This window comes from Physeter macrocephalus, chromosome 1 (genome assembly GCF_002837175.3).
Source record: "Physeter macrocephalus isolate SW-GA chromosome 1, ASM283717v5, whole genome shotgun sequence".
NCBI classification, from domain to species: domain Eukaryota; kingdom Metazoa; phylum Chordata; class Mammalia; order Artiodactyla; family Physeteridae; genus Physeter; species Physeter macrocephalus.
In genome coordinates this window covers 141,217,525-141,236,587 of record NC_041214.2, presented here as the reverse complement: position 1 = coordinate 141,236,587, position 19,063 = coordinate 141,217,525, and positions in this window count along the sequence as shown.

Here is a 19,063-nt window from a genome sequence, read left to right as displayed (position 1 = left end):
TGAATCATCCATTCAATACAAAAACAGATAGAACAAGTGAGATGGAGACTGTAAGACAAGTAAAAAGGTTATCTCTATGATCCATACATAAAATAATAAGAAAGAGATCCAGGGTGGAAACTGTCTATGAAATCATTTCTGATCCAGACAGCTGCAGTGATTTCCATTCTCTAGCTCATTAGTATTAAAAAAAAAAGACATTGACTTTCTCACATCCAGGAGTTGGAAGCTCTTGAGTAAATGGGATAATGTCCCTTACTTCTCCTTTGCCTCTGATAATATGTCTTGTATAATAGAAAAAATAATGTTCATAATAATTATTTTAATAGAACAAGTTAAATTATGTTTCACATGGGATGTACTGACATATGTTGACCATGATTTCAAATTATTTTGATGAATAAAACTTTAAATATATCTTCTGAAATTTGTCCTATAGACATTTCTCACAGCAATTAAGTACCTTCTGTAGTCTGTGTTATAGTACACATTGTATTTACATTAAAATGTCCAGATGTGAGTAGGTTTGGGCACTAAGATTGTTTCTATTATTTTAAAATTTTTCCTGACATTTTTTATCCATGCTTGAAATTGGAAGCTATGAATATTATAATCCTTCTGTGAATTAAATTTCCATAAAATGCTCATGAAATATTCATCTGCATTTTCCCATATTTTAAAATAAATCAACAACATAAATTAATACAATATGTGCAGTGCATTTATTTGTCTGACATAAAATTATATACATGGATAACCTTATTAATATTTTTTTAAATATTAAAAATATATTGCATATAATCTACTCTATTTTGTAGCCAGAAATTCTATATTTATAACAGATAGAATTCTATATGATTTTGCCTCTTGGTTTTGGAAAACATGGGGGAGTTTCCAGGAGACAATTTCTATTCAAAACTGACATTTTGCTCAATTTCTGTAAGTTTAACTCACTGTATAATTGTATCTGTGGAGTTATGTTCATTAGGAGTTCAGTTTGAAATAATATTCTAATTTAACTATATAGTAGTTCTTTATATGAGCAAAAGGAAAACAACACAAGAAATTCATGGTTTGAAATTTTACATGTAATAACCTTTCATTACATGTAAATCACATTTCTTTCAATCTAACATCTAAATATTTTTAACATTTAATATTTGTCTTTCTCTTAAGTCAGACAAAGACAAATATATGATATCGCTTATATGTGGAATCTAAAAAAATGATACAAATGAACTTATTTACAAAAAAGAAATAGAGTCACAGATGTAGAAAACAACTGATGGTTACCAGGGCCGGGGGAGAGGGATAAAATGGAATATTGGGATTGACATATACACAAAACTATATATAACATCGATTACTAATAAGGGCCTACTTTATAATACAGGGAACTCTACTGAATACTCTGTAATGATCTATATGGGAGAAGAATCTAAAAAAGCGTGGATATGTGTATATTTATAACTGATTCACTTTGCTGTACACCTGAAACTAACACAATATTGTAAAGCAACTATCCTCCAATAAAATTTTTAAAAAATCAGAAAACATTTAATATTAATCATTTAAGTGATATTTAAATATTTTTTCTCAAAACATTTTCCATGAGTATTTTCTGAATTATATATTTACTTATCCAAAGTATAAATTTAAGCTATATTAATATATAAGTAAATTTACTCTCCATTCATTCATTCTATTCCATAATCAACACTAATACTATTTTGAAATAACTGAGCTATTCCTCTAACTGAGAGCTGTTAAGGATTTAAACTAATAGTAAGGGGTGATAGCAGGTTTGGGGTAGGACTTATTTTAGTAATAGTATTAAATGAAATAAATAATTTAAATCTTTGATACTGACAACAACCTAAGTATTTACTGTCAATATTATTTATTTATAGATGGGAAAAGTGAGGCTAAGTATTCACAGAGGGCAAAGTATATCTAAGAACTGAAGCAATTGTCTCCTAGGTTGAATAGCAAGATAATGGAGACACTAAGATTCTAATCAGGCAGGCAGTCTGTTCTCAGAGCCAGTGCCACCAACAATTTTGCAATTCTCACCCTCTAGTCAGTTTGGGTGGAGAGACTGGAGTGAAGTTTAACTAAAGTCCCTTTGTATGTGTGTAGTGATTTCAAAATGTATTCAACAGCTAGAGAAAAGTGGTTTGATAGATCCTTTTTCCATACTGAGTTATATATGAACCAAAAAGTTAAAGAACACTCTTCCTTATTTTTCTTTTTTTAATGAAACTTTAGAAATTTACATTTTAGAATATCAAAAGGTATTAGTAGTAACAGAGAGAACAAATAGATAATCCATTCCCTCAAAACCAGTAATTTTGGGACTTCCAGGGTGGTGCAGTGGTTAAGACTCCACAGTCCCAATGCAGGGGGCTGGGGTTCGATCCCTGGCCAGGGAAATAGATCCCACATGCACGCTGCAAATAAGAGTTTGCATGCCACAAATAAGACTTTGCATGTCACAACTAAGGATCCTGTATGCTGCAACTAAGGAGCCAGTGAGCTGCAACTAAGGACCCATCTGCTTCAACTAAGACCTAGTGAAACCAAATTAAAAACACAAAACAAAACAAAAAAAACAGTACTTTTATAGTCTGGCTTCCAAAGAGTATGTTTTTGCATGTCTGCATAAGAATCTAGATCAGACATTCTATGAGTTAGTGGAACTTTAGAGTGTCAGTGAATCACCCCAAAAAAGTATGAAAAATAGTGTGAGTTGTGTTAGCATATGGGTGATGTATCAGATGCTATTTTTTTTTTTTTTTTTTGCGGTACGCGGGTCTCTCACTGTTATGGCCTCTCCCGTTGTGGAGCACAGGCTCCGGAAGCGCAGGCCCAGTGGCCATGGCTCACGGGCCTAGCTGCTCTGCGGTATGTGAGATCTTCCCGGACCGGGGCACGAACCTGTGTCCCCTGCATCGGCAGGCGGACTCTCAACCACTGGGCCACCAGGGAAGCCATAACAGATGCTACTTTTAACAAAAGCAGTTCAGTTGATTAAAAAACCAAAAAGGAACTATATACTATAAAGGAAAATGTGTGGCATAGGTTCTCAGCCCTTTGCAGTAGCTTGATTCACAGGTAAAGATTACACTCTCTAAGACAGAGCAGAGACATCAGGGAGTATACAAATCTAAAGTTTTACATAAATTTTGCATATATATGTATTATCCAGAGTAGAAGTTCATACCTTTCATTAGAATCTCTCAAGCATCCATATAGCAACAGATTTGAAATAACTTCTTCCTCGTAGGTAATCAATCTTCTTTCTGTTGTGTTTAAGATCTTGTTGTCTAATTATTTTGGGATTTGGGGGGCATCTTTTCAGTTTTTTTCTTGCCTGGAAATCATGCTTCTGGACTTTAAAAATCCATGTCTTTTACCAGTTCAGAACAAATTTTCAGTCATTACCTTCTGTGAAACTACTTCATTCTCAATTCTCTTCTTCTGGAAGTATCTTAGAGTCAAACATAGAATGCCATGATTTCACCTAACTTTCCATATTTTTATTTATCTGTTCTTATTTTAGGATAATTTATTGCACTGTGTCATCTAGTGCATGTCTTTTTCTTGTCTGTATTATGCTTTTTAACATGTCATGTTTTTCATTTCAGTGATTGCAGTTTCAGTTATCATTTGATTAGAATGACAGGGTAAAGTCCAACACAAAAATTAACTTGATAGATGATTCTGTTTCTCAGAAATTTGCCAATTAGTTGCATAATACTTTCACTTGCACATTCTTTCCCGGGTCCTATATGTTTAAATTTAAATTTTCAAGTCTCAGCTGAAGCTAACTGTTGTTCTGATGATTGATATTATAGAAAACTAATTTTCAAAATACAGTAAATTGCAAACAATTCATAAATGAGCAACTTCATATAAGTATAAACTGTGAGACATTTTGACATATTTTGTACATTATCACAAATATAACAAGTTTTCTGGGTTAGGGCAACATGATATTTTCTTCACTTTTTCGTCTTAGATTTTATGAATGTGTATTTCACTGTTATTTCAGTGAAGAGAAAATAATAATCTTACCAAACAGCTACTCCTCTTTTTAGTGCTTCTAATGGAAATGACAATTTAATGTTTTCTACATATAAATTTCCTTTTATGGGATATACAAATTTTCTTTCAAAAAAGGACATTTATTTTTCATTTGAATTGGAAATGTTTGATCAGCTAAAATTCATACTTAGTTTATTCTCTTTATGGACACAAATTATCACAAATATTATGTGATTTCGTTTACCAAAAGCTTAGTTTATGCTTAAAATACAGTTATTCTTTTTTTTTTTTTTTTTTTTTTTTTTTTGTGGTGTGCGGGCCTCCCTCTGCTGTGGCCTCTCCCGTTGCGGAGCACAGGCTCCGAACGCGCAGGCTCAGCGGCCATGGCTCACGGGCCCAGCCGCTCCGCGGCATGTGGGATCCTCCCAGAGCGGGGCGCGAACCCGGTTCCCCTGCATCGGCAGGCGGACGCGCAACCACTGCGCCACCAGGGAAGCCTATTCTTTAATTCTGAAATTAAGGAAGAAGAGCATCAATTTGAAAATAACAACATATTATAAATGAAATATGTTGTAAAATAAAATTATTCTAATACCTTCTATCCTTACTATTCAAAGGATGCAATGATAAAATACAATTTGGAAATAGCTACCCAATTGGATCTACCCAGTGGCCTCACAGGATGTAATTACAGTGTATAAATATTAGTATGTAGATGGTAATTTGAATATTATTGAGCTTAGTTTGTAAACACTGTTATTAAGGTCATGTACAGACTCCTTTATTAATTATGTTTCTAAAATCTTACTCAAGTTCTAATCTCAGCAAAAGCATTTATTTATTTCAATTGAAGTTTGCACCAAACAAATCCATTTTCGTAGAGTAGAAGTCATTTTCAGTCTTATGAAAAAACATCATTTTGTCAATTTTAGTTCCATTGACATTTCTGTTTCTGTTATTTACATTTTGTTAGGGTGCAGTTTTGTAGTGGCAAAATATAGTAACCTGACATGTTAGCAAATTAATTTTAAATGGAAGTGTGAATAAGAATGCAGTAGATAAAATTAAGATATTCTATGTATATTCTTCCTTATAAACAAAAATGCTATATATCATCGATAAGTACAACCAGTACCAGAATAAATTAACTTTCTCCCAGTTTCATAAACTAAATATTTTAGAAAACTTTTGAAAGCACCTATTTCATAGGATAACAAAAATAATAAAAACTGTTCATACAATATATAACTTAGGAATAGGCATTTGCAAAGACACAGAGGTCTGAGTTGCTAAAATAGCTCTAGAAACTGACACAAATGAAGGCCTGACTTGAAGGATCCAGAACATCACCTTAAAGAAAACTGTAGTATCACATTGAAAGTACATGTAAGTTAGAAGTTATTTAAAATTAACTTACATACATGTTCAAACAACCAGTTTTGTTTGTGACACAAATACGCATTCACACACAAATATGTGTGGCATACACAAAAATATTTACATTTTTTGTAATCCAAAAATTGGGTATATTCAGTTTATGTGAAAATTCTGTGATCGTATAGTAGAAATTACATGGAATTTAAAACCACGGTTTTTCCTCACCTTCTTCTTTGAGGTACATTCTAACCTACCAGATTACCAGATTTCATCCAAATCAAGTAGTAGCTGTTAGATTTGTGACAAAGGTGTAACTAAATCACTTTATTAAAATGAAATCATTGGAAGCATCTGTGCCTGAGAGGAATATATGATATTTTAAAGTGTTCCTAGTGGATTCTTATATTGCTGACCTGGATCACCTCTTACCCTCCAAAAAAAGTAATGGCTTCATTTAAAAAACCCCAAAACTCAGAGGCAAGCATTAAACAACAAAGATTTATTACATATCCCTAGCCTCTGAATCAGGAATTCAGGCAGGGCTTGAATGGAGGATTCTTCTCTTCCAAATGGCACCAGTAGTGGTCGCTCTTTAGATTCACGTGTTCACGTGGCACAAGGGCTGGTCTGGGTGATGAGGTGTGCACCATGCTGGCAGTTGGCAGTCTTAGGGTAATTGGAATCCACAAATTTCCAGAGACCCAGTCCCAAGCAGCAAGGTCACTTCTGGCCCAGCCTTGCACTTCCTGAAAGGTCTGTTCCACTACTTTCCTTTGAACAAACGATTCACTAGAAACCTTCCCAGATTCAAGAGGAGAAAAATTTTATTCCACCTCTCACTTGGAGGAGTAGCCTAGCATTTACAACACCTGTAATCCACCATGCAGTTGAAAGTGAAAGATTTGAAAAACAATTTTTTTTTCATTTTAATGTTTGTTCTTCATATTAATTAGAGCAAAACAATCTGTTTAAATTTCTCCCCAGTTCAGTCCTTATGATTATCATACTAGGTGTAAAATATATAAATTGTTGCTGCACTTAGAATCAGTTATAACAAAGTAGTTATCTTTTATGTGTGTCAACACCTTAAATTTAATAGGGTAAGGATACAAGCAAGGTAATAAAACAAATTGTTAAATCACAAATAAAATATGTTCTCTCTATAAATATTATTATAATTCCTATTATAAGCCTTTGTTACTATAATTTTCTTTTTATATTAAAAACATCACATCTTAACTCATTCCATACACGCAGGCTCTACCATTATAATGGATTTCTAAATACTTATTTCATCCCTCAGGAAAAATTGTATTTTGGGCTCTCACCTCTGAACAGAAATGAATGTAGGTGCAGAGAACTCAATGGAGAAAAATATAAATAAGACAATTTGATGTCTCATATCATGATTTGTTGTCTTGTAACTGTTAAATTTATCTCATATAATAATGTAGTATAATAAATAGGTAATATATAATGACTATCTTGTTACAAATGATATTCTAATTTTAATTAGATGTGCTATACAATCTCTGCTTATTTGGTTAAACCCAGTACAGAATAACTGTTACCGCCTGTGTTATATACATTGAAATTAGGAAGCATAATATCTGTTACTTTGTAACAGCCTGAGGCATGCCGTGTGTTCTCCAGCGGAAGTTGTCCCTGGATCACGGGACCCTGGCTGTGGTGGGCTGCCCAGGCTCCCAGGAGGGGAGGTGTGGAGAGTGACCTGTGTTTGCAAGCAGGATTCTTTGTGTGTGCAGCAACAGCCTTAGCATTTCATGCCCATCTCTAGTGTCTAGTGTCTGCGCTGATACCCGCGGCTCACGCCCATCTCTAAAGCTCGTTTATGTGGTGCTCTGAATCCCCTCTCCTTGTGCATCTCTTTGTGCATCCCAAAACAATGGTCTCTTGCCTCTTAGGCAGTTCCAGACATTTTCCCAGACTCCTTCCCAGCTAGCTGTGGTGCACTAGCACCCTTCAGGCTGTGTTCACGCAACCAACCCCAGCCCTGTCCCTGGGGTCTGAACTCCGAAGCCTGAACCTCAGTTCCCAGCCCCCACCCATCCTGGCGGTTGAGCAGACAAGCCTCTCAGGCTGGTAAGTGCTGGACAGCAGCAATCCTCTGTGCAGGAATCTCTCCACTTTGCCCTCTGCACCCCGTTGCTGAGCTCTCCTCCGTGGCTCCAAAGATTACCCCTGCCAACCCCTCTTCTCCACCAGTGAAGGGGCTTCCTTGTGTGTGGAAACCTTTCCTCCTTCACAGCTCCCTCCCAGAGGTGCAGGTCTTATCCTTATTCTTTGGTCTCTGTGTTTTCTCTTTTTTCTTTTGCCTTACCCAGATACGTGGGTAGTTTCTTGCCTTTTGGGGAGTCTGAGGTCTTCTGCCAGCGTTCAGTAGGTGTTCTGTAAGAGTTTTTCCTCATGTAGATGTATTTCTGATATATTTGTGGCGAGGAAGTTCATCTCCATGTTTTACTCCTCCCCCATCTTGAAACTCTCTCTTAAAAATGCTTTAAAGCTATGATTATGGTTCCATATTCTGAAAGCATATTCAGTCCAGTATCCCAAAATAATTCCAAGTGGTAAGCGTTACAGTGCTAAATTTAAATTGTGCTAATATTTTTTATTCTTTCTAAAAAGAAAATAAAACTATACTTTTACATCCAATGAAATTGTGTTTAATAATTTTAGTCTTTTTGTATTAATACATAAACCTATTTTTAACTATCATTTCATTATAACTCATCAAAGTTTTTTGTTTGTTTGATATTAATCCACATAAATTATTTAAATAACAATGACATTATTTACTTCAAAAAAAAAGAAACACATACAAAAGAGAGAAAAGGGGTTGAGATGAATATTTGATCAAATGTAAAACAAACTACCAGGAAAAATCTATTTAAATGAAAACCAAACTTATTTAAGAAAAATAGATTTATTCTTAAATTAATAATTAGAAAAAGTGAGTCAAGTACTAAATTAGTTAGTATTGAACTACAATCATGAATAATTAATAGTGAAATTTCGGTCAGAGTTCTGATTAAGGTATATGAAGAAATGTTAAAGGAATCTGGATTAGTTAAAAATGAAATTTCTAAATTTACCAGTAGCATGTAAGTGGTATTTAAATTAAATTAATCACTTTGGAGAGAGAAAGAAAATTCCATTTAAATAAAGCATTCATGCATAAATTTGAAACAAGGAAGAAATTTCTAGAGTTGGATTTTTTTTTTTTAACCTGAAATCTATCAAATGGAAACCTGGTGGATGTTTGACAACTAGTTTTCAAATCAAAAACTAAGAAAGTTCATTTTGATTCAGTGATGATTTACTTAAAATTCTGTTCATATTAGAGCAAAGCTTTTTATTTCTGCCCTTTGTAATTTAAAGATAATAAAATCTCTGAACATTTAACTACCGGCCTTAGATAAGCCTTAAATTCCTATCACTGGAAACATCTTTCTTTGTAGAAATAGTTCTAGGTTCTTGATGACTGAAAATGAAATTGAATATCAAACTGGAGTTATCCTTCCTTGCTTTGTCACAGGAACTGCTTTAACTGGTATACTTTATTCTTTGAAACTGCATTTAACAAATTCTAAGCCTTTTTTTTCTGGTTATACCTATAATAATAGAAATGTTATATGAGTCACCAAGCTCTGTTTCAATAATATTAAAAACACAATGATAATTCTGTTAGAGAGATAGAAAACATTGTTTTTTTTGCTTGTTTGTTTGTTTTTTTTAAGTCAATGTATTAGTAGTAGAAACTACTGAAATAATTATTTCCATATATATTTGCACACAGCACCTGGTAAATTTGGAAAAGTAAAAAGCTCTGGGATTTGTACACAAGTTTCTAAAAATAGATTTTGCAAAACAAAATCTTTTAACCTGTCTACTGGAGAGATTCTACATAATTTGTTGGTGTGCTTTTGTTTAAGTATTTACACCAGGAAAATGTATCTGTGATTAAAAGCAACTTCTTTTTAAGGAAGTGAAAAATGATTATCCTAATTATATTTTTTGGAACCGCATTTTAAATATCCTTCTTGGTTTGTCCAATCATTTCTTATATGGCTAAGGTCAGGAATAGGCAAAACTCTCATTTAATTACATACCGGCTGTGATGGTTAATTTTATGTGTCAACTTACCTGGGTCATGGAGTCTTCAGATATAAGGTCAAACATTATTCTGGGTGTTTCTGGAAAGGTGTTTTAGGATGAGTAACATTTACACCAATTTACTGAGTAAAGCAGATCAACCTCCCTAATGTGGGAAGGCCTCATCCAATCAGTTGAAGACCGGAATATAACAAAAAGGTTAACCATACCCTAAATAAAATAATTTCTCCTCACCGACTGCCTTAAGTTTGGGAAATCTCTTGTTTTCCTGGTGTTAGACTTACACTGAGACATTGGCTTTTCCTGAATGGCCTTTGGGCTGGAAGTACACCATGGCTATCCTGGTTCTCAGGACTTCGGACTCAGATTGGAACTATATCATCAACACTTCCAGGTTTTTAGTATGGCAACTGCATATCGTGGAACTTGTCAGCCTCTATAATTGTGTGAACCAATTCCTCATAATATCTATCATCTCTTTTTATTTCAGTCTTTCAGAAAGAGATAGAGATAGATATATATCTCCTATTGGTTATGTTTCTTCAATGATTCTAATATACCAACATTATATATTACCTTGATATTTTCTGTACCTATTACTTTTCACTTTTATGTTACATGAGTAGTGAGGATAGACTTATAATCTCTGTCTACTAAATGGACAAATAAAGCAGGAGCCATCTGTTATACATCTTTCTATCTTTAATTACTTACTCAGCATGAAACCCAATTCCTGATTAAATAAAGTTATAAATAGTTCTTACCTAGTATGACTTTAATTCTTTCAAATATGGTTTTAAAATAGTAACACCTAGACTAGAAAAAGCCATCTTGAGAAAAAAGAACAAAGCTAGAGTTATCACACTCCTGACTTCAGATTATACTACAAAGTTACAGTAACCAAAACAGTATGATACTGGCAAAAAAAAAAAAAAAAAGAAAAGAAAAAAAAGACACATAGAACAGTGGAACAGAATAGAGAGCCCAGAAATAAGCCCATGCACTTATGGTCAATTAATCTATGACAAAGGAGTCAAGAATATACAATGGAGGAAAGACAGTCTCTTCAATAAACGGTGATGGGAAAACTGGACAGCTACTTGTAAAAGAATGAAATTGGAACATTTTCTTACATCAAATACAAAAGTAAACTCTAAAAGGATTAAAGAACTGAATACAAGACTGGAAATCATAAAATTCCAGAAATAAAACATAGACCGTACTCTCCTTGCCATAAGTTGTAACAATATTTTTTGGATCTGTCACCTCAGGTAAAGGAAACAAAAGCAAAAATAAACAAATCATACCTAATTAAACTTAAAAGTTTTTGCACAAAAAGAAAAACATCAAAAAACCAAGATGACAACCTACTAAATGGGAAAAAACATTTGCAAATTATTTAATCGATATGGGGTTAATATCCCAAATATATAAACAGCTCATACAACTCAATAGCAAATAAACAAACAACCTGATGAAAAAATGGGCAGGAGACCTGAACAGACATTTTTCCAAAGAAGACATACCAGTGGCCAACAGGCACATGAAAATATGCTCAACATCACTAATCATCAGGGAAATGCAAATGAAAACCACATTGAGATGTCACCTCACACCTGTCAGGATGGCTCTCATCAAAAAAAAGCACAAATAACAAAAACTGACAAGGAGGTGGAGAAAAGGAAACCCTGGTACACTGTTGGTGGGAATGTAAATTGGTTCAGCCACTGTGGAAAACAGTATGGAGGTTCTTCAAACAACTAAAAATAGAACTACAGTATGACCCAGCAATTCCACTCGTGGGTATATAACCTGAAGAAAATTAGAACAATAATTCTAAAAGATATGTGCACCACAATGTTCATAGAAAAGTTATTTACAATAGTCAAGATATAGAAGCAACCTAAGTGTCCATCAACAGATAAATGGATGAAGAAGATATGGTATATATATACAATGGAATATTACTCAGCTATAAAAAGAATGAAATTTTGCCATTGCAACAACATGGATGCACCTGAAGGATACTATGCTTAGTGAAATAAGTTGGACAAAGACAAATACTGTATGTTATCACTTATATGTGGAATCTAATAAATAAAACAAAAGAATTAATATAATAAAACAGAAACAGACTCACAGACACAGAGAACAGACTAATTAGTGGTTACCACTGGGGACAGGGATGGAGGAGAGGCAAGCTAGATATAGGAGATTAAGAGATATAAATAACCGTGTATAAAATAAATAAGATACAAGGATGCATTGTAGAATACAGGGAATATAGCCAATATTTTATAATAATTTAAAAGGAGTATAATCTATACAAATATTAAATCACTATGTTATACAACTGAAACTAATATATTGTAAATCAACCATACTTTAATAAAAATGTAACATCTAGAAAGTTAGATACACTGTAGTGTATCTAGTTCTTTAGTGTAAAAACATTTATATGCAGGAATGAATAAAAATTATTCTAAAGTCCTGGTGCATCTTCTATGGGTTGGACGTGCTGGAGTTTTGAAATGCACAATACTTTAGAATGCTTGGGTGTGAAGAGGCTCTGATATCCTGCTGCATTAAGTCACTTACTTTATATATAAAGAAACTGAGGTCCCAGGAAATAAAAATGACTTACCTTAAGGTGGCATGACTAATTAATTAATGCCACAGGAAAGAATAGAATAAAGTGGCTTACCATGTGGGAGGCCACCACAGCAGGAAAGAGTAATTTATCACAAACCTTGTTTAAAATTGATAGTGCAAAATGAATATTAAAAAAAAATAACTTTTAGGGGCTTCCCTGGTGGCGCAGTGGTTGCGCGTCCACCTGCCTATGCAGGGGAACCGGGTTCGCGCCCCGGTCCGGGAAGATCCCACATGCCGCAGAGCAGCTGGGCCCGTGAGCCATGGCCGCTGAGCCTGCGCGTCCGGAGCCTGTGCTCCGCAACGGGAGAGGCCACAACAGAGGGAGGCTCGCATACCACAAAAATAATAATAATAATAATAATAAATAATAACTTTTAACCAGTTTGATTTTTTTTTTAACTTGTCTGAACACAAAGTACCCTCTCATTGCCTAGATCCAGGGCAGCCTGCCTCCAAGACCACTCCTCCCTTGATCCATCACTGCTCCAATCGTATTATTATTCTGTTTTGATGCAATCAATAACATTGATCATTTCTCATAGCCTTTCTTCTTTTTAAGTGTTTAAGCTAATGGTTGACACTATATATCAAATAACTTGAAAAATATTTCCAAAACACAAGAGGGAAATATAGCATAAGTACTAAATTTTGTAAGGTGCAGCAATTTTACAAGACAAGGTAGTTGAAAGAAGTCACAAGACTCCAGGGGGATACTCAGATATAACTTTCATAAAGATAAAGGACATGTTACAGCAGGAGAAAGAAAGCACAGGCAAATATCAGAGAGACCCAAGATTTCCAGCTCAAGCTTTCAGAGTCCATTCTGAGTTGCAGAGGGTATGCTTCATTTCTTCATTTGGGGGTTATGAACCACCAAGATATGCTCCAGACATCTTGATCTCAAGGGAGCCAAATCATAAATTTAATGAAGGGGCTTTTTACTTCCTTATTTATTTATTTATCTACTCATTTACTTATTTATGTAGCTGAAACCAGGCTTGTATAACCCTACAAATCAGGCGTAACCCATCTGTATACACGTTTTTAGTAACGTAGAGACAAACATGTACACAATGCTTCCAGAGGGCTTTTGAACATTAATCAATTTATTTTAAATCACCAGTAAGAAAATTTCATTTCTCTTTGGCAATAGATCAATAACAAGTTTCCAGGTACCCCTGGTGATGAGCATAAAGCAACCACCAAAGAGCTGTAAGTTAACTCTGTTCTTAAACAGTCAACCTCCTGTCCCTTGGTTTTGCTTTGTTAATTACACATGCCTCAACATCATCATCTTCACCTAGCATCTTTTAATACACATGTAACATAGAAAAAGCAGAAGCATTAGCACCAAAACACTAGTTATTTGTATCATCCTGTGAGATCTAGGTATAATACTGCTTTTTAAAGAGGCATTTTAGTTTACCAAATATGTCAATCCAAACTTGTTTACAAGCTTAACTCTTTTACCTCTTTTCAGTGGTGAAGCTTGAAATCTATGAAAAGCATCAATATATGGACTAATGTAATAATTATTAGATAAATCTACATTTTCTCTACCCATTCATCTTCAATTTGGCTAAGCTACCAACTCAATCTCCCAATATTTTTGGTCATTGATATCAGTGTTGCCATAGATGTTGTTAGGTCATTCAACGGGCCAGTTCTCAGTTAATTCTAGATTTTGTTTCATACTTTCTGTTTCATATTGCAAGTTTACACTGACATTGGTTCCCAATAGAAATTTTCCTTAAGCAATCCCCATCTTATCTCCTCTGGAAAAAATCCTAGACAAGTTTAAAAGGTGTCAGCACTGATTAATTGCACTATTGGGTAAGTTTGCTTTTAAAATTTATTCATGGTGACCTGTCAGTTAAAAAACATTTATGCAAAATACAGTCTCCATAAGTATATTCCCGTAGTGTATTAGGGTCAAAGATTTCCACAAATTCATTCCTTGTGCTTTCTTCCGCCAAGGTCAAAGACCATTTTCATTGAGCCACTTCCATCTGGAAGAACATGCACAAATAGCCCTTCTTGGGTCAGTGTGCATGCTATTTCTCAACTGTGTCTCTTAGAATACTGTTTAACAACCTACTGAGTTTTTAAATCCATTTTTCTAAAACCATAGTCTCTATACAGTCCACCTGTCCTCCTTTACCTTCCTCTTAAAATAGCATTCATTCTAAATCGCAATAAACGTTTTTAAGTCTTTTCCTCAGTATATCTCTCCTCATCAGAGGCAAGTTTGGTTTATCCTATGACTCTTAGACTTGAGCCAGTTTCACTCAAGTTTCTCTTAGAATAATTCAGGCAATTTTGTCATATCCAGCAAACACATTGTTGCCACTGAATTTGCTGACTGAGTTTAAAATATACCTTGGAACCAAAAAGTTGACCTCCTCAGCAAAATGTTACATGGCTAGTTGTCATTCCAAATATTGTTTACTTGGAGTATTCCAAAGACCTCCTCACCCAGTCTTCCCTAAACTAACATTGTTTTTAGTTTGTTGAGTATTCTTTATCTTGATTATGGCCTTCACCCTCAAAAATCTTGGGACAGAGAATACTACAATAAGTTGAGCACTACAATAAGTAAGATACTTTAAGTCTGTTGTATCTAGGCACTTTTTTTCAATATATCATAATTTAAGTAAATAATTACATAATGGTCCATGGCTCTCTTGTTGAACAAAATCTTTGGAGGTGTTTGAGAGGTAAGAGTTTCCATATGTTATCTCTCAAAAGCTGTCTGATGTGATTAGCATAGCCTATAAAATGGGAAACAAAAGAAAAATCATTTTTATAGTTATTCCACACAGTGTTATTAAAATCATTGAGATGCATCATCATATAGATAATTCCAGAATGAATACTTGCTAAATCCACCAGGACCCAACCTGGATCTTCAGATTTAAACACAGGGAAAGTTTCTGACAGGAAATATCATCACCCTTATGGGTATCTGTGAATAGATATGAGTATAGTATGATTCTCTTGCTTTCAAAGCATCCAAGTAATGTTAGTTTTCCTTTTTGCATTACCAATTTCTTGCTCCTGATCAATCACAAATTGTTTCCACTTTTTCCATTTATAATAAATTTCACTCCAATGCTCCCGCTGGGGTAGGACTGTCAAGTGCAGCAAGGATACTGACTCATGTAGCTGGCAGCAATATGAAACTGATCAATGTTTTCCCCTTCATCCATTCCCAGTTATACCTTGGAGGGTTGGAAAAGTGCACACTTATGAAACTGTTCATCCACTAGGTAGCAAAAGGTCAGAATCTTTAATCTTAGCTTAAGTGACAGGAAGAAAGAACCATCCCATCATTCCTTAAGATCTCAAGTACTTAATATTTAGAATTGTCATGGTGTCATATTTAGAAGCTGATTCTTCCTCTGGAAATAGTAAATGAAATCTAGGTCCCAAAATGGCTCAACAGGGTAGAGGAAAAAGAAAAAAAGGGAATAAATGTATGTATGTCCCTTCATACATGAGGATCCATCCTCTACTCCCTATCTTTTCCTTATTATCTCATCAGTTCGTCCAATGGCAAATTCCCCTCACTTTCACACATTAAGTTTTAACACATGAATCATTCTTTCTTCCAAGCCATCCCTTCAGTCTCTAACCACCAACGAATTTACTAAGCAGATCTTTAAATAGCCCACTCCAAATTTCAAACAGTTCACTAATTTGTGGATTGTCAAGTTTATAAAAAGTCCATTACAGGTGATGTTTCTTAGCTCATTGCTATACTCCACATGCTGTAAAATGGGTTTCTTATTCAGATGATATAAAGGGTGGCACATTAAAATTTATTTATTTTTGGTTGCAGGCAATAGTGTTGGAGGTGTTTGCTTTAGTTACTGAGTATGCGATTCCAAATCCAGAATCAGTATTTATCCAGCTAAGACCCACACTTGGGGCTATGGGTAATTTGCCAATATCATCCACTTGTCAGCTACAGGTCAGCCCAGATCCCCTTGGGGTGCTTTTAGGTGATTTAGTTTCTGAGGCTCAAATCTCTCTTTATTTGAATAAAGAGAATTATGAGTCACTTTTTTGAGTTTCTGAGGACAGTGGGGTATACCTTTTTTCTGCCATTTTTTTCTATGCCTGAATGGCTCCATGACCGAATGTACTCAAGTAATCACTTCCAACAGTGAAAAAGAACATCCGCTTTTTGGATCCAGTTTCATTCTGAAGTGTGTATGTACATGTATGTATGTACATGCATAGGTATGTATGGATATATGTATATATTTACGCATGCACACGATAAAGAAATAAGTGGAAACCTCAATTAAAAGAGAGTCAAGAGGCAAGAAAGGGGAGTTCTCATGCCTACAATGAAAGAAGAGCCCAATAGCAAGAAGAAACACTTTCTCTTTTTTTGCTTGGCAGGAACTCAACCAATGAGAAACTGTCACTGGTTAAAATTCAGCCAATGAAAAGCCACTATACATCCAAGTCTCAATTTCTCCAATAGATTCTTTGTTTACTATAGCCCTCCCAACTTCCTTTTCCCCTCATAAGAGTCATCCTCTTCTTGTTCTGGGAGACCTGCATGTGGTTTGGCGTGGTTGCAAACCCCGAATTGCAATTCTTTGCTGATCTCAAATAAACCTATTTTTGCTGGAGAAATAACTGGAGTCTATTTGTCTAAGGTCAACAACACACACGCACACACTTCATTATACACTACTTTGATTTCTCGTCTTCAAAACCATATTTTTTGTCATAACAATAGCGTCCCATATTGGGATTTCTTTTATTTTCTGATTAATTTAGTCTCATTTTCTGAACCACAGGAAATTCTTAGGCACAAACGAATTGGCACAAAACGTACTCTTTTATTACTTTTATCTAGTTCCTTTGTTGTCATGAGAAACACTGTTCCTAATTCTGCTTATTTAGTGGTTTTATTCTTTAACACTTTTTGCAAATTTCAGCCACTGACCAGATACAATACGGCTGCATTGATTGAGCATTCTGTGAGGTACCATATGCAAACGTTGCGGCTTGTTCACTGATCTTACAAACACGCCCATTCAGCTATAAGTTTAGGTAACTCCTCAAATGGACCTTTTGTAGAACCCAAAGGTATGAAAACCACCTGTTTATGAGATGGGTACTGCTGTAGCATATTTTTTATTGTATCATTCCTAACTCCTCTGCTTGTTTACCTCTCTATTGGAATATTGTTTTGACATAACTCATGACATAAGATGTATTTCTTGTCTCAAAATAATTTTATGACCTTCCATAATAGAAACAGTTTCATTAGAAGGCTAGTAACAGACCAGAAATTGTCTTTCAGAGGTAATTTGTATGGCAACAGCTTCTGGCAACTTTCTACTCCAAAATCCCAGCAGTTATTGCTGGGTGGCAGACATGATCTTTTGCAAAAGGCTGTAAACAGCCTAAGTGCAAGTGGCTGACACTTATTTCATTTGAGCATTGGAGTTGTAACGCCCCAAGGAATAGACTGGTAAGCTAGTAGACTGAATTGTTTTAAACTCCAAAAATGTCATCTGTTGTACAGAACGTCATTAAAATTCATCTATTTCCTTAGTACTTCTGTAAAAAGGGACTAGTAAGGGCTTCCCTGGTGGCGCAGTGGTTGAGAGTCCGCCTGCCAACGCAGCGGACACGGGTTCGTGCCCCGGTCCGGGAAGATCCCACATGCCGCGGAGTGGCTGGGCCCGTGAGCCATGGCCGCTGGGCCTGCGCGTCCGGAGCCTGTGCCCCACAACGGGAGAGGCCACAACAGTGAGAGGCCTGCATACCAAAAGAAAAAAAAGGGACTAGTAAAATTCTCAGATGTGATATGTGATTTTTTTCCAGAAACCAACAACTCAATCAATCTTCATGCTTTATTTTCATTTTTGAGCTGGAAAAGAAAATAACTTATTTTTGGTTGTTTAAGGTACATCTTTAGTGTCTCCAGTCCAGGTAATTTTTAAGAATCTTATCATTAATCTCCTGTCTCTGTAGTTTAGCTGTGTTAATCTACGACCCTCTAGTCATAAGATTAACCAGCATTTAGTTCAGTCCATTCGATCTTCAGATTGAGTTGTCAACACCATATCATTGATATGTTGAATTTTTTGTATTTTTTTTCACTTAGTGATATCTAAGTCTCTTCAGAGCAGGTTTTGCCAATAATCAGCAGGGTCTCTATATATCTGTGTGAATATACAGTAAGTATGTTTTGGGTTCCACTCCACATGTATACAAATTACTTCGTCTTCCTCTTGAAAAAGGAATTGGGAAAAATAACCAAATTGTTCACAGAATAGTGATTTCTTTTAGCACATTGCACAGTTTGAACTGTTAAGACCATATTGGATATAGAATACTATTAAGGCAACGCTTTATTTAATCCCTTATAGCCTATGGTTAAACTCCAGATTCATCAGCTTTCCTCACATATAACACTGGAATATTAAACAAGACTTTTGGGGTACTAATACAGGTGAAACTGAAACATCCTTAAATAAAGCCAACTTTTCTTGATGATACCCAAACATCCTATACTGTTTTAAATTAGCCACTTGAGTGGGTTTAGATAATTTTAAAGCTTTCCATCGAGCACACCACATTAAAACAAGGGAAGAGCAGATTCTCAGGGCTTTCTTTTTCTTAATGTTTTAGGTGTGGGGAGAATATTCCCCATTCAGACATCACATCCGTTCCTATAATACTTTCTGGTAGAGAATGCATTAGTATACAATGCTTCCATTTATAAATTTCTACTTTGAGTCATATTTTTGTATGTAAGCTTCCAGAGTTGCATCAACATATCCCCTAACATAAACGCATCATCCTTTAACTTTTATTT